Source organism: Chiloscyllium plagiosum, unplaced genomic scaffold (genome assembly GCF_037043375.1).
Source record: "Chiloscyllium plagiosum isolate Xiang-an unplaced genomic scaffold, Cpla_swu_hap1 HiC_scaffold_30, whole genome shotgun sequence".
NCBI lineage: Eukaryota > Metazoa > Chordata > Chondrichthyes > Orectolobiformes > Hemiscylliidae > Chiloscyllium > Chiloscyllium plagiosum.
Window position 1 is genome coordinate 20,187,296 of NW_028270168.1, and position 16,575 is coordinate 20,203,870.

Sequence of the window (16,575 nt, forward strand, 5' to 3'; positions counted from 1 at the left end):
TCGGGCATAAGCCCTTCTTCAGGAATGAGGAAATGTCCTGGTACCCCACCCCTCCAACCGCCACCAGGACATTCCCGCTCCTCCGCCCTTGAGCCCCGCCCCTCCAACCGCCACCAGGACAGAACCCCACTGGTCCTCACCTACCACCCCACAAATCTCCATGTACAGCGCATCATCCGCCATCATTTCCGCCACCTCCAAACGGACCCCACCACTAAGGATATATTTCCCTCCCCTCCCCTATCAGCATTCCGTAAAGACCACTCCCTCCGTGACTCCCTTGTCAGATCCACACCCCCCACCAACCCAACCTCCACTCCCGGCACCTTCCCCTGCAACCGCAGGAGGTGCAAGACTTGCGCCCACACCTCCCCCCTCACCTTCCTCCAAGGCCCCAAAGGAAACTTCCATATCTGCCACAGATTCACCTGCACCTCCACACACATCATCTATTGCATCCTCTGCACCCGATGTGGCCTCCTCTATATTGGGGAGACAGGCCGCCTACTTGCGGAGCGTTTCAGAGAACACCTCTGGGACACCCGGACCAACCAACTCAACCACCCTGTGGCTCAACATTTAACTCCCCCTCCCACTCCACCAAGGATATGCACTCCTCCATCGCCAGACCACAACAACACGACGGTTGGAGGAAGAGCGCCTCATCTTCCACCTGGGAACCTTTCAACCACAAGGGATGAACTCGGATTTCACCAGTTTCCTCATTTCCCCTCCCCCCACCTTGTCTCAGTCAAATCCATCGAATTCAGCACCGCCTTCCTAACCTGCAATCTTCTTCCTGACCTCTCCGCCCCCACCCGAGTCTGACCTATCACCCTCACCTTGACCTCTTTCCACCTATCACATTTCCGACGCCCCTCCCCCAAGTCCCTCCTTCCTACCTTTTATCTTAGCCTGCTGGACAAACCTTCCTCATTCCTGAAGAAGGGCTTATGCCCGAAACGTCGATTCTCCTGTTCCCTGGATGCTGCCTGACCTGCTGTGCTTTTCCAGCAACACATTTTCAGCTCTTACCCCTGGTGGGCTCCATCACCAGGATGTTGAAGGTGGGGATAAGGGGAATTTGGAATTCAGTGATGCACCCTACCACAATTTACGTCTCGGGTCAATCAGAAGGAATCCATGTTGCTCCTCAAAGAACAGCAAGGGATTTTCTCCCTGATGTGCTGACCAAGGTCCATCTGACATCTAAGTTAAGATATTTGATCACCATCGCATCACTCTCTGGGGCCTTAAAGTGTACAAATTGGCTGCTGTGTTAGCACAAAATGATTTAATTGGCCATTACACACCTTAGAAGCTCTTGACGTTGTGATAGTTGTGATGCAGAATGAAAGAAGTCCTTTCCATTGTTTCCCTTTCATTCCAATTCATTCACAGATGTATATTGAGCCCTACATCTTTGACTTCAGTTAACAGCCTTTCATGTAGCACTATAACAGAGGTCTTTTCATAATTTGGAATTTGGGTTTTGTGGCAGAATTCTTGGACAAATCTTTGAAGGGAAGGAATGTACAGCGCAATGGGGAAAAAGTGACTGAAGGAAAAGGATCAATGGGGCAAGAGTGGCTGAAGGAAAAGGGGCAAATGGACTCAAAGAACAGAATTGTATATACCATAAGGATAATACTCATGTGCCAGATAAAGACTGATGAGGCTGAATAACCTAGTTCCATGTTGTTACTTCTGTGTAATTCTGTGTCATATGAGGGGAAAAACCATTATCTGACCCATCTTAATTTCTGGTTTCCCTTTCATTCCACTTTCACTCCATTTGCTCCAGATACTTGTTAAGAATGAAATCTCACTTCTGCAGTTTGACAAGCAGACACCATGTACATAATTGAATTATTATCCATTCTTTATCCGGAAAACAAAACTGTACAGCAACCAATTTTTGAATGATTCCAGTGTTGCATTTGCACTGTCTATTTCCCAGCATCAATGTAGAAACTGAGCCAAAACAAATTTCAAATGCAAATGCTGACTAAACACGGGAGGGAGATATGATGCATACCTTTGTGACATGATGAGTCAACACATTCTCACAGTAATTGATTCCAAGATTTGCTCCGCCATTTGACTTTCCTTGTTGCTGATCAAGTTTTCAACAAGTAGCAGAAAGAAAATATTTGGACACACAGCTCCTGCCTTGACAGATCCCATTGATTTTGGATACTGCAAAAGGTGTTCTCTGTGACTGTAATTTCACCAATGGGGCATGGCACTGAATCCAATATTAAAATATTCTTGACTATTTTTCCGTGTTGTTTAAGCCAAAGGGGTTCAAATTCCTCAATGAATTTTCTCTACTCCCAAAAACCAAGGCCTTCTGAGGACTGTTGATGTTGGGCTAACCAATAACCAATGGGTGTTGTGCAGGTAAGCATAGATCAATGGTGTTGAGCAGCATAGGACGTGATCTAATTGAAACATGCTGAGGAGGCACGCTAGGGTGGATACTATCGTGTGGATACTGAGTGAATGCTTCCTCTTCTGCGGGAATTCCAGAACGAGGGAACAATGTTTCAGCATAAGGGATTCCCACCTAAGACAGAGATGAGCAATTTCTTCTCTCAGTAAGTCTTCAATCTTTGGAATTCTCTACGCAAAAGAGCACTGGATCATTGAATACATGAGTGAGTTAGATAGATGAGTTTTATGTGAAAGTGAATCAAGTGTTATTGGAGGGGTGAGGGGCAGGAAAGTGGAGTTAAATCCACAAATATCAGCCCTGATCTTATTGGATGGCAGAGCAGGCTTGTGAGGCTATGTAGTCTGATCATGCTCCTATTTCTAAACGTAAGCAAACTGGATCCAGCAGAAAGGCACGAAGGCATTCAGCCCCCATTAACAGCCCTTTCCCCAGTGCAGCTTCAATGAGCAGGTTGGTGATCCATCGAGCTACCCATTTCTGATAAAGCTGGAAAGAGTCAGATTTAAGATGAGTTAAGGCCAGAAATCTGATTTTTAAAACTGTAACCACCTGCCAACCATCAGCCACCTCACTGACCTAATTTCTACCTTTTTGTTTGGTTAACATTTCCCCTTAAAATTAAACAACTGAAAACTCATACTTTTTGCTCCTAACATGACCAATTAGAGGCTGAGGAGCAAAACTAGACCAAATTATCTTCTCTAACCTATTTTCAGTCAGACAGAACTTGTATGCAATGCATTGAGAGAGATGAATGGAATAGGAATGCTTCACTTTCAAATAAAGGAGCTGTCTCGTCATATGAGAGGCTTTGAAAATGTAAAAACAAATGGCCACTAGTTGGTGAGTGGGTATCTAAAGGTCATTGTGTCAGGGTGCCCATTGAAAGAGGACTGTGGTTGGCTATAATGCCCCACAGTCAAATGTCCCACTAGCACTCTCTACCACTCTCTTTTTCTAATTATCTTCAAGCAAAAGAGGATCACTGAGCTGTTTGACAGAAGTTGCTTGTTACTGGTGTTGGCTTGTAATTCTGTGACACTGGATTCGTGCTCCTTGATTCATCAAGGCCAAGCCTTTGATTCTCAAAGCTATTCCAAGTCACAGGTGTTGAGGTTATTTTTAAATCCACCTATTCGAACATATTCTGACACAACTCTGAGGCAGGTGGGATCTGAACCCAGACAAAGGAAGACCGCCACTGTGCCAGAAGACCCTCAGACAGGAGCTGAGATATACCGACTGGTTTGATCATCAGAAGCTAGCCATCCAGCCAACTGAACTAACTGACTCCCTTACCATGAATGCCCCTCCTTCTCAACCTTACCCCTCAGCTGAGGTGTGATGACCCTCAGGTTCAACTCACCACCAGATGTCTCTCTGTCTCTAATGAGATCGCCCTGTGGTCCTCTGAGATTACGGTAACTTTATCATTTTGATTCCCAGGTAAGAACAAAGGAGGACAGAGAGGAGTGAATACAGTCCAACAGGTAAAGTCTTGAATTAATAATCAGTGTCCAATATGGGCGGCACGGTGGCTCAGTGGTTAGCACTGCTGCCTCACAGCACCACGGTCCAAGGTCTTGGGCGACTGTCTGTGTGTCTTTGCATATTCCCCTCGTGTCAGCGTGGGCTTCCTCCGGGAGTTCCTGTTTCCTCCCACAGTCCAAAGTTGTGCGGGTCAGGTGAATTGGCCATGTTAAATTGCCCATAATGTTAGCTGCATTAGTCAGAGGGAAATGGGTCTGGGTGGGTTACTCTGCGGAGGGTCAGAGTGTCTTGTTGGGCCAAAGGGCCTGTTTCCACACTGTACAGAATCTAATCTAATTTAATCAAACTAGAGAGCTGTAATGTTCCCAAGGTTTGTGCTGAAGTTTTGTTTGGAGTGTGACAGAGCCTGGACTGTTTGAAAGGATCTGCTGAATAAGAAATGTTATTAAGTAAGGCATTTGCTATCAGTGTGTGAAGAACAGGTGAGAGTAGGATTGAATTTGATTGCGATCTCCCGACAAAGCAGTATTTTATTGCTTCTGACATTTAAGGTAAAGAGGTAGTTGTTAGCCCTCGGCTGTGCTTGTGCAACTTCCATGAAGAACCTCAGCACACTCAGAGGAGAATCCTAGAACAGTTAGAGCACAGGAGAAAATTGTTCAACGCATTGTATCAGCACTATTTGCCTGGAAGATCAACACACCTAGTCCCATACCTTCAGCATTTCGCTGTGTCCCTACAAATCTTTTCCTGTTCAGATAATTTTTTCTGTTCTCTTGAAGAGAAGGGATAAAACTGGAATATTAGGAAAATCTGATACAATTTTTCAAATTTACCCTTGGACTGTGAGGCTAGCATGTATTGCTGATTCTTATTTCTCCTGAGAAGGCAATGGTGAAATGTAGGAACCTAAGAGCAGGAGCCGGCTATTCATCCCATCAAGGCCATTCGCCATTCAATGTTATCAGGGCTGAACAGACATTGAGTAGCTTCAGGTAAAAACAATGACTGCAGATGCTGGAAACCAGATTCTGGATTAGTGGTGCTGGAAGAGCACAGCAGTTCAGGCAGCATCTGAGGAGCAGCAAAATCGACGTTTCGGGCAAAAGCCCTTCATCAGGAATAAAGGCAGAGAGCCTGAAGCGTGGAGAGATAAGCTAGAGGAGGGTGGGGGTGGGGAGAAAGTAGCATGGAGTATAATAGGTGAGTGGGGGAGGGGATGAAGGTGAAAGGTCAGGGAGGAGGGTGGAGTGGATAGGTGGAAAAGAAGATAGGCAGTTAGGACAAGTCATGGGGACAATGCCGAGCTGGAAGTTTGGAACTAGGGTGAGGTGGGGGAAGGGGAAATGAGGAAACTGTTGAAGTCCACATTGATGCCCTGGGGTTGAAGTGTTCCGAGGCGGAAGATGAGGTGTTCTTCCTCCAGGCGTCTGGTGGTGAGGGAGCAGCGGTGAAGGAGGCCCAAGACCTCCATGTCCTCGGCAGAGTGGGAGGGGGAATTGAAATGTTGGGCCACAGGGCGGTGTGGATGATTGGTGCGGATGTCTCGGAGATGTTCCCTAAAGCGCTCTGCTAGAAGGTGTCCAGTCTCCCCAATGTAGAGGAGACCGCATCGGGAGCAACGGATGCAATAAATGATATTAGTGGATGTGCAGGTAAAACTTTGATGGATGGGGCTCCCCACGTCAATGAATTTAATACAAAAGGACTCACCTTCATCCCCCTCCGTCCACGCATCAATGAATTTAATACACGCCATGACGACGAACACTTCTTCCGCCGCCTTCGCCTCCGAGCTTACTTTCACAATCAGGACTCCGCCCACCTTCCGAGGACCCCTTCTCCCACCTCCTACACACTGCATCCACCTGGACACCCCGCGCTGGCCTATTACCCGCCTTTGACCTCTTCATTTCCAACTGCCGCCAGGACATTAACCGCCTCAACCTGTCTACCCCCTCCCCCACTCCAACCTCTCACCCTCACAAGCGCAGCCCTCCAATCCCTCTGCTCCAATCCCAACCTCACCATCAAGCCAGCAGATAAAGGGGGTGCAGTGGTAGTCTGGCGCACTAACCTCTATACCGCTGAAGCCAAACACCAACTTGAGGACACCTCTTCCTACCGCCTCCTCGACCATGACGCCACCCCCCATCACCAAACCATCGTCTCCCAGACCACACAGAACCTCATCACCTCAGGAGATCTCCCACCCACAGCTTCCAACCTCATAGTCCAGGAACCCCGCACTGCCCAGTTCTACCCCTTCCCAAGATCCACAAGCCTGACCACCCTGGCCGACCCATTGTCTCAGCATGCTCCTGCCCCATTGAACTCATCTCTACCTACTTCGACACTGTTCTATCCCCCCTAGTCCAGGAACTCCCCACATACGTTTGAGACACCACCCACGCCCTCCACCTCCTCCAAGACTTCCGTTTCCTCGACCCCCAACTCCTCATCTTCACCATGGATACCCAATCCCTCTACACCTCTATCCGCCATGATCAGGGCCTCCAAGCCTTCCGTTTTTTCCACTCCCGATGTCCCCAACAGTACCCTTCCACCGACACTCTCATTCGTTTGGCCGAACTGGTCCTCACCCTTAACAATTTCTCCTTCGAATCCTCCCACTTCCTCCAGACCAAAGGGGTAGCCATGGGCACCCAGCTATGCCTGTCTCTTTGTTGGCTACATAGAACAGTCAATCTTCCATAATTACACCGGCACCACTCCCTACCTCTTCCTCCGCTACATTGATGACTGCATTGGCGCCACCTCATGCTTCCGCGAGAAGGTTGAGCAATTCACCAACTTCACCAACACATACCACCCTGACCTTAAATTTACCTGGACCATCTCTGACACCTCCCTCCCCTTGCTGGATCTCTCCATCTCCATTAATGACGACCGACTTGACACTGACATTTTTTACAAACCCACCGACTCCCACAGCTACCTGGATTACACCTCTTCCCACCCTACCTCTTGCAAAAATGCCATCCCATATTCCCAATTCCTCTGCCTCCGTCGTATCTGCTGCCAGGAGGACCAGTTCCACCACAGAATGCACCAGATGGCCTCCTTCTTTAGAGACCGCAATTTCCCTTCCCACGTGGTTAAAGATGCCCTCCAACGCATCTCGTCCACATCCCGCACCTCCGCCCTCAGATCACACCCCTCCAACCGTAACAAGGACAGAACGCCCCTGGTGTTCACCTTCCACCCTACCAACCTTCGCATAAACCAAATCATCCGCCGGCATTTCCGCCACCTCCAAAAAGACCCCACCACCAGTGATATATTTCCCTCCCCTTTCCACCTTCCGCAAAGACTGTTCACTCCATGACTACCTGGAGGGAACAACCCCTACAAACCACCCTCCCATCCTGGCACCTTCCCCTGCCACCGCAGGAACTGCAAAACCTGCGCCCACACCTCCTCCCTCACCTCTATCCAAGGCCCTAAAGGAGACTTCCACATCCATCAAAGTTTTACCTGCACATCCACTAATATCATTTATTGCATCCGTTGCTCCCGATGCGGTCTCCTCTACATTGGGGAGACTGGACACCTTCTAGCAGAGCGCTTTAGGGAACATCTCCGGGACACCCGCACCAATCAACCACACCGCCCTGTGGCCCAACATTTCAACTCCCCCTCCCACTCTGCCGAGGACATGGAGGTCTTGGGCCTCCTTCACCGCTGCTCCCTCACCACCAGACGCCTGGAGGAAGAACACCTCATCTTCTGCCTTGGAACACTTCAACCCCAGGGCATCAATGTGGACTTCAACAGTTTCCTCATTTCCCCTTCCCCCACCTCACCCTAGTTCCAACCTTCTAGCTCAGCACTGTCCCCATGACTTGTCTTACCTGCCTATCTTCTTTTCCACCTATCCACTCCACCCTCCTCCCTGACCTATCACCTTCATCCTCTTCCCCGCTCACCTATTGTACTCTATGCTACTTTCTCCCCACCCCCACCCTCCTCTAGCTTATCTCTCCACGCTTCAGGCTCTCTGCCTTTATTCCTGATGAAGGGCTTTTGCCCGAAACTTCGATTTTGCTGCTCCTCGGATGCTGCCTGAACTGCTGTGCTCTTCCAGCACCACTAATCCAAAAAATTGAGTAGCTTTACTCAACCCAACACCATAACCTTGTCCCTGTCATCCGAAATCTATCTATCTCCGATCATTGAGTCATTGAGATCTGAAGCACAGAAGAATGCATTTCAGCCTATCACATTTGTGCCAGTCAAAAACAAGCTGTTCTAATCCCATTTTCTATCACTCGGCCCACATCCTTATATGCCTTGGCATCACAAGTGCACACATAATATTTCATCTTGAATACAGGCTTTCTGACAGTGTAGCCTCCTTCAGCACCAGCATTGGATTGTCAACCTGTTTCAGTTGCTCAGGTTTCTGGGGTGGAACATGAAAGCATAGTTTGTTTGTATCAATGATAAGATTACCCATTGAGCTGTGACTACTAGAGACTGTTTAGGTTTGACCAACAGACTCTGCTGGTTTTATCTCCAGTCTCCAATCACCAGCTCACAACCAAGTAAACACAGAGAATTTTACAGGGATGTGAGAGGGTGGGGAGATAGAGCTACAAGGAAGGTGTTTAGGAACTTGTAAATTGTCAAGAAGCCCAAGGTGTTCAGGGTCATTTCAACCCTATCAGTATTAATGGCAGAGCTTTTGTAACTTAGCGATCCTGGGATCAGTCCAATATCTGTTGATATTCTTAAGTTGACTGATGGATGAAGTTATGAATTTATTAATAGAAAGCTAGGAGAATAATTCTCTAAAATCAGTGGAGCACGAGGTTCCATGATCATGACAGATTAGAGATCAGAGTGCGTTATTATTGAAGGTAATCAGAGGGTCATTGTTATGGGGATGGGGAATCTGATGAGATTGGAGCCAACAATCAGCAGCAGTCACTTTGTAGCAGAAGGGAACAGGTGTCCTTTTCTGTAGAAATATCAAAAAGCTGCATTGTAATCAATGAGAATGTCTGACATACAGTTCAAGTTCCCAAACATCGGATCGGTTACAAATTTGCATATCATTAGATTTCTGTCTCAAATTCCCACATTGTGATTTGCATAGTTCTGCCTCCAAATCAAAATGTTTTCCTGATTTGATCAACATCCAGGAGATTTATTTCTGGTCTAATAGGCCATTCTGTTCCTCTGAAGGTATCAGAGTCAAGTTCTGCTCCAGAGTTTGGCTCTATAATCTAGGTTGATATTCCCATTGCCAGCACTGAGTAAGTAGTTAAAAATCACACAACACCAGATTATAGTCCAACAGGTTTAATTGGAAGCACTAGCTTTCGGAGCGACGCTCCTTCATCAGGTGATTGTGGAGGGCTCGCTCGTAACACAGAATTTATAGCAAAAATTTGCAGTGTGATGTAACTGAAATTATACATTGAAGAATTGATTGTCTGTTAAGCCTTTCATCTGTTAGAATACAGTGATAGTTTCACTTCTTTCATGTGTAAATCACAAAACCCTTTTTTTAAAGTTGCATTCTCGGGTTAGCTGTTAACAATGGTGAAAGCTAGACAATATGTTGAAGGTGTTAGCCCCCTGTGTTCTCTGTCTATGACCTGATGTTTAGATTGATTCCAATCTAAAAAGTGAAATAACAGAGTTTTACATAAATTCATGCAGTTTTTGAGCTCAGAGTTCGACATGAATCTATGTGGTTCATGTCCAATTAAATCTGTTGGACTATAACCTGGTGTTGTGTGATTTTTAACTTTGTACACCCCAGTCCAACACCGGCATCTCCAAATCATGACTAAGTAGTTCACTACTGGCAGCCCCAACCTTTTAATAAGATGTTAATGCTGAGTCCTGCCTGACCTCTCAGAGGCACAGTAAAGATTGCACAACTTTGTTTTGAAGAGCAGCAGGGAAGTGCCCTAACTAATACTAACCCTTAACCGACATAACCTAAAAAAAAGACAACTTGGTCATTTATCATGCTTTTGTTCATGAGATATAGATGTGCATAAATCAACTGCAACATTTCAGGAGCTGAGTAATGAGTTCAGGAGCAGACTTGTACATCTGAGGGATTTTAGCCATTTCCCTGAACACATCCAACAGTAATACTGACACAAGGGCATGATTCCCATTGTTCACAATGCTGTTTACTCACAAGGAGTTGATGTAGTGCTACAGGACTACTCTCTCATTATAAAGAAACAACTGATAGTGAATTGAACATGAAGGCCAGTGCACCTCAGGATAAGTGTTTATTCACCTATGGGATGTGAGCAACACTGGCTGGACCAGCATTTATTACCCATCCCTAGTTGCCTTTGAAAAGGTGGTGGTGTACAAAAATTCACAATATCACCAGCAAGACAGTTCCAGGATTTTTGACCCAGCGACAAGTCAGGATGATGAGTGGCTTGGAGGGAACTTGCAGCTGGTGGTGTTCCCATGTATCTGCTGCCCTTGTCCTTTTAGATGGTAGGGGACATGTGTTTGGAATGTGCTACCTGAGGAGCTTTGGTGAATTTCTGCAGTGCGTCTTGGAGATAGTACACACTGCTGCTACTGGGCAACAGTGTTTGGAGAGAGTAATCTTTATGAAAATGGTGCCAATCAAATGGGTTGTTTTGTTCTGGACAGTGTCATGTTTCTTGAGTTGTTGGAGTTATACCCATCCATGCATGAGTATTCTAACACACTCCTGACTGGTGTCTTGTAGATGATGGACAAGCTTTAGAGAGTCAGGAGGTGAGTTACTCACTGCAATATTCCTAGCTTCTGACTTAATCCTGTATCCATTGTATTTACATGGCCAGTCCAGTTCAGTACCTGGTCAATCATAAACTGCAGGATGTTGATAGTTGGGGGATTAGGTGATGACAAAACCATTGAATGTCAAAAGATAGTGCTTAGATTGTCTCTTCCTGGCGATAGTCATTGTCTGGATTTTGTCTAGTGTGAATGTTACTTGCCACTTAGTGGGGAGGTAATGGCATAGTGGTATTATCACTGAACTGTTACTTCAGAGATTCAGCCCATGTTCTGGGGACCTGCATTCAAATCCTGCCATGGTAGATGGTGGAATTTGAATTCAACAAAGCAAATCTGGAATTAAGGGTCTAATGATGACCATGAATCTGCTGTCGATTATTGGAAAACCCATCAGGTTCAATAATTTCTTTTAGGGAAGGAAACTGCCATCCTTACCTGGCCTGGCCTATATGTGACTCCAGACCCACAGCAATGTGGTTGACTCTTAACTGCCCATGGGCAATTAGGGACAGGCAATAAATGCTGGCCTAGCCAGCGCCCACCTCATCCAATGAATGAATAAAAAAAAGCTTGTCAACCCAAGCCTGGATATTAGGGCATAGGCTGCTTCAGTATCTGAGGAGTTGTGCATGGTACTGAACATTGTGCAATTATTGTCAAACATTCCTACTCTGGCCTTATGATCGAGCGAGGGTCATTGATGAAACAGCTGAAGATAATTAGGCCAAGGACACTACCTGAGGAACTTCTTCAATCTATCCTCATACTAATTGCTTTACTAATTGCTTTCTCAACTTGTCCTGCCAACATCAGTAATCTGTGTGCAAAAACATCCCGGTCACTCTGCTCCTGCAACGATTTTAGAATTATATCATCTATTTTATATTGTCTTTCATTTCTCTTCCTACTAAAATAGATCACCTCACACTTCTCTGCGTTGAATCCCAAATGACACTTATACACCCATTCCAACAGCTTGCCTATGTTCTTTTGGAGTACTATATTGTCTACTTCCAAGTTTATGATTCTTCCAAAACTCATGTCATCTGCAAATTTTGAAATGGACCCCTGCACGCCAAGATCTAAATCATAGATATGTATCACAAAAAGCAGGATTTAAAGTCCCTGATGAAGTCTACTGCAAGGCTTTCCTCCAACCTAAAAAATATCTATTGACCACTTCTCTCTGTTTCCTATCACTCAGCCAATTTTGTGCCCATGTTGCTACTGTCCCTTATATTCCATGACCAATAAAGTGTGTTGAGTGGAACTGTATTGAAGACTTTCTGAAAGTCCATGTTCACCACATCAAAAGCATTACCCTCATTGAGCTTTTCTGTTACCTCTTCAAAACTTCAGCGAGTTAGCTGAAATTATTTGCCCATGAGAAGTCAATGCTTTCTCTTTCTAATCAACCTACATTTTCTCCTTGTAACGATTAATCCTATTAGTGAGTTTTGAGAAGATGTGTAGCTCAGGTTGAGGTTCTGGCTGTAGGTTTGCTCGCTGAGCTGAAAGGTTCATTTCAGGCATTTCATCACTATACTAGGTAACATCAACATATCCAGAGAATCACTGATGATGTTACCTAGTATGGTGATGAAACGTCTGAAAACAAATCTTTCGGCTCAGCGAGCAAACCTACATACATTAATTCTATCTCAAATAATTGCTTTTTGAAGCTTCCTCTCCACTGAAGTTAAACTGACTGATCTGTAATCCTTACAACCTTTCTGGAACCAGGCTGTAATGTTTGCAATTTCCCATCTCCAGGGGCACTTCCCTCGAATCTAGGAAAGACCGAAAGGTTATGGCCAGTACCCTGCCATCTTCACTCTCACTTCTTCAAAATCCTTGGATGAACCGCATCAGATCCCAGTGCCTTGCCAATAGTTTATTCAACACTTCCTCCTTATCAATCTTGAACCAATCGAGTGACAGAGTTTCTTCCTCAGTTACTATGGGTTGGGTAGCATCTTCCTCTTTGGAAAGACAAATACAAAGTAGCCCTCAGCCATGCCCACTCCCTCAATGTGTAAATCCCCTCTTTTCTTTCTACCAGAATGTCTATAGAAGACTTTGGGACACCCCTTTGTGTTGGTTGTCAGTCTTTTCTCATAATTCTTCTTTATTTTTTTCATTTCCCCTCTAAACCTTGTGTATTTCTCTTGGTTGTCAGTTGTATTTTCCACCTGACACCTACCATAAGCACATATTTTTCTCCTTTATCATAATCTCCTATGTCATCCAGGGAGCTCTGGACTTGTTTGTCATACCTTTCCCCTTTGAGGCAATATACCTGAACCATCTCCTCTTTGAAAGTAGCCCATTGTTAAGTATGTTTTGTTCCCACCAACCTCTCAATTCAATCAATCAAACTCTCTCCACTAAATTATTCCTCTTATTCTGAATCAATGCTTGACATTCTCTACCATTGTCCTGACTCTTAAACAGCATGATCACTGTCTCCTAAATGTTTCCCCACTGACACTTAATCCACTTGAACCACCTCATTTCCAAGAAACAGGTCCAACAATGCATCCTTCCTTGTTGAATTGGACATGCACTGCTACAGGAAGTACTTCGGAATGCAATCCAAGAATTCTTGCCTTTCACTGCCCCTTAAACTACCAGTATCTCAGCATATTTTGGTGTAATTGAAATCCACCCCCTTTATAACAATGATAATGTTGGCATCTCTCTGTAATTTCCTTGTAGATTTGTTCTTTTACATCTTTCCATCTAGCTGGTGGATTAGCGATCACATCTAGCAATGTAATTGTCCCCCTTACGTTCGTTAGCTTTAGCCAAATTGAGTCTGTCCTTGAACCCTCAGAGACATCCTCCACCATATAAATGTTGTTGTTGTGAGTTAGCAACAATCGAAAGATTGAAATTCTTGCAAGCCTATTTATGTTAGCAGTCAGCCCTTCAATATCCTAAGGGGATCCTGAGATTGGCAGCAAGAGCACCCCACTTGTTTTAAGGAACAAACTTCTGCAATGATGAGTCACAACGTTTAGTGGACGTAGACCCCCAATAGCAATTTTGAGATGCAAATGTACAAAGGACTGCACAGTTCTCATTTCACTCACTCGCAGCAGCAATTGTATTCTTCCCTCCTCAATTAATGTATTAGATTCCCTATAGTATGGAAACAGGCTCTTTGGCCCAATAAGTCCACACCGACCCTCTGAAGAGCAACCCACCAGGACCCCTTTCCCTATATTTACTCCTGACTAATGCAGCTAACAGTATGGACAATTTCGCATGGCCAGTTCACCTTACCTGCTCATCTTAGGACTGTGGGAGGAAACCCACACAGACACGAGGAGAATGTGCAAACTTCACACAGACAGTCTTCTGACTCTGGAATCGAACCTGGGTTCCTGGCACTATGAGGCAGCAGTGCTAACCAATGAGCCACCGTGTTGCAACACCTGCCTCTCCCCATTTGATTTATTCCCTTCCTCTAATAAATATTGATATTTCCCACACCCTATCACTATTAATGACAGTGTACTCAACCTCTCCTTCAATGATCCCAAGGCCTTCCTTTCTTCCCCTTACTCCAAAGTATGTCAAATGGCTGTAGCCCACATCACCACACTCCTGACATAACTCCTCACAAAGCTGCTGCTTTAATCAACTCTCATTTCCAGATATTTCTTTTGCTGTGATTTCTCTGTACAGATATGGTTAATTTCATTCTCATTTCAACCTTTGCCTCCATCCCCCGATCTTGTTTAACAGGTTCTGCGGGGTAAAGCTAGTCCAAGTCAGGACAACAAAACAGGTGCACAGTAAACCAGCAGCTGATATTTCATTACTGTACACCCAATCTTCATTTTATTGAATTGCACAAAACAATTTCTGCTATTCAGCATCACTTTTACTTGATTCAAAATTTTAAAATTGTGTAATATTTTCTAAGTCAATAGTAAACAAAAATTGGTACATTCACCATAAACCTATTTCACTCTCCAGGCCTGCGCCAGCTACTATGTCTCTTGCTGGCTTTGAACCCAGTTTGGATTCATCCTACCATATCCCATGGAGACTGTGTAATGGTGTTACACAGAAAGATCTGAAAGATCTTATCTATAGTTCCATAGACCTACGGCAAGAATAGAACAATAGTTTTATGCAAATCACTTCAGGGAAGCAAGCCAAAGCCTGGTATTACATACTCGGTTTATAATGATGTATAGATAAGCTAATAAAACAGGAAGTTGCATGATTGATGAAATTTAATGGAGACACGTGCAGTGATTAATATTGAAAAGAAAAATGAGCAAGGGCATTATAAACTAAAATTGCAATTATGAAGGGAGTGCAAAATCAAGAAGAACTGAACATTATTTGCAGAAATCTTTGAAATTGACAAGTTGAAAAGGTAATCAAAAAGGCATTAAAATCTTTCGATTTATCAATTCAGATTCAAGTTCAAAACTAAGCAAGTTATGTTAATAATTTATAAATAACCAGTTAGACCTCCTCTGATTATTGTGTCAATTTCTAGGCAGCATATTTTAGGGACAATACTATGGTCTTAGTAAAGGTACAGAGATTACAGCCATATGAACAACCAAATGAACAAGTAAGAAGAATAGATTACTCAGTCCTTTGAGCCTGCTAAGATGAGCTGGAAGCATACCAGAGATTAATTATTTCATTTTTGTGAGACTAAAGAAGCTATAATTACTCTCCTGAAAGCAAGAATGGTAAAGAGTAGATTTAATAGTAATTTTCAAAATTATATGAGATTTTGACAGAGCTCATAGGGAAAAACAGTTCCATTCACAAGGTAGTCAGTAAGTAATAAAAGAAAACATGCTTAAAAAATATGTATTCCACAGCTTTTGAAAGTCCTATAAGATTTGCAGCTAAAGAAGCATTTTTAAAGAGGAATCACCAATGTAATGTGGTGAAAGACACAGCCAATCTGTACACAACATGATCCCCAAACAGTACTGTGTTAAGTGATCATCTGTTTTGTCATGATGTTGGTTGGGATGCTCTTTACAAATGATCCAGAGCCTGATCCCTTTTTGTTAACTTTTCTCTATATCTTGGACTCATTTCACAATGCTTCTCTCTACGTATGTGTTGCATTATTATTTTGTTTTGCATTTAGTAACTAATAAACTCACTTGTATTAATTCAAGAAAGCCTGGTCAGATTGGTTACTTTTAAAGCATAAATTCATGTGGTATAGGAGAAAGATATTCACAACGGAGAGAACATTGTACATTGAGGTTGTTCTAACCAATCGAGGGGGAAGATGAAGAAGGGAAGCCAGTTATCCCTTCTCATCCAGGAGTGTGACAATTTGGGATATCTCATATGATAACATAATACTATTAGATTTCAGCATAGTGTGCTTCAAGTGGTCCCTGGGATAAGATGAAACATGAAACTGTTGTACCCTTGGGTGATATGCTATGATACAATGATGATATCATGAGCATGTCTCTTAAATGAATACTGACATACTGATCATGAAATATAATACAACAAAAGATGAATATTGGACAGGATTCAGTGGAGAACTCCCCTGCTTTGTTTCAAATAATATTATGGTATATTTTATAACCACTTAAGAGGGTAGATGCGGCCCTTCTTCTTACATTGTGTTTCATGGAATATGGGCTTTTTTTCTCATCCAAATTTCCCTTGTGAAGTTAGCAGTGAGCTGCTGCAGTCTGTGTGGAGAAGTACTCCCAGAGTTGTGTTAGGGAGGAAATTCCCAGATTTTGACTCTGCAACAATGGTGATATATTTCCAAGTCAGGCGAGTGAGGGAGGTTGTGATGTTTCCAGATTCCCATT

At 44.2% G+C, this 16,575-nt stretch overlaps 1 long non-coding RNA gene across 1 annotated transcript in view; it reads right to left on the minus strand.

Moving 5' to 3' along the window:
- Positions 1-14,110, minus strand: part of LOC148142154 (uncharacterized) — a 76,796-nt gene extending 62,686 nt beyond the window's left edge. The window contains exon 1 of the long non-coding RNA XR_015752205.1: positions 14,033-14,110. This is a non-coding gene — a long non-coding RNA (uncharacterized LOC148142154). The remainder of the gene's footprint in view (positions 1-14,032) is intronic.
- Positions 14,111-16,575: the final 2,465 nt, after the last annotated feature.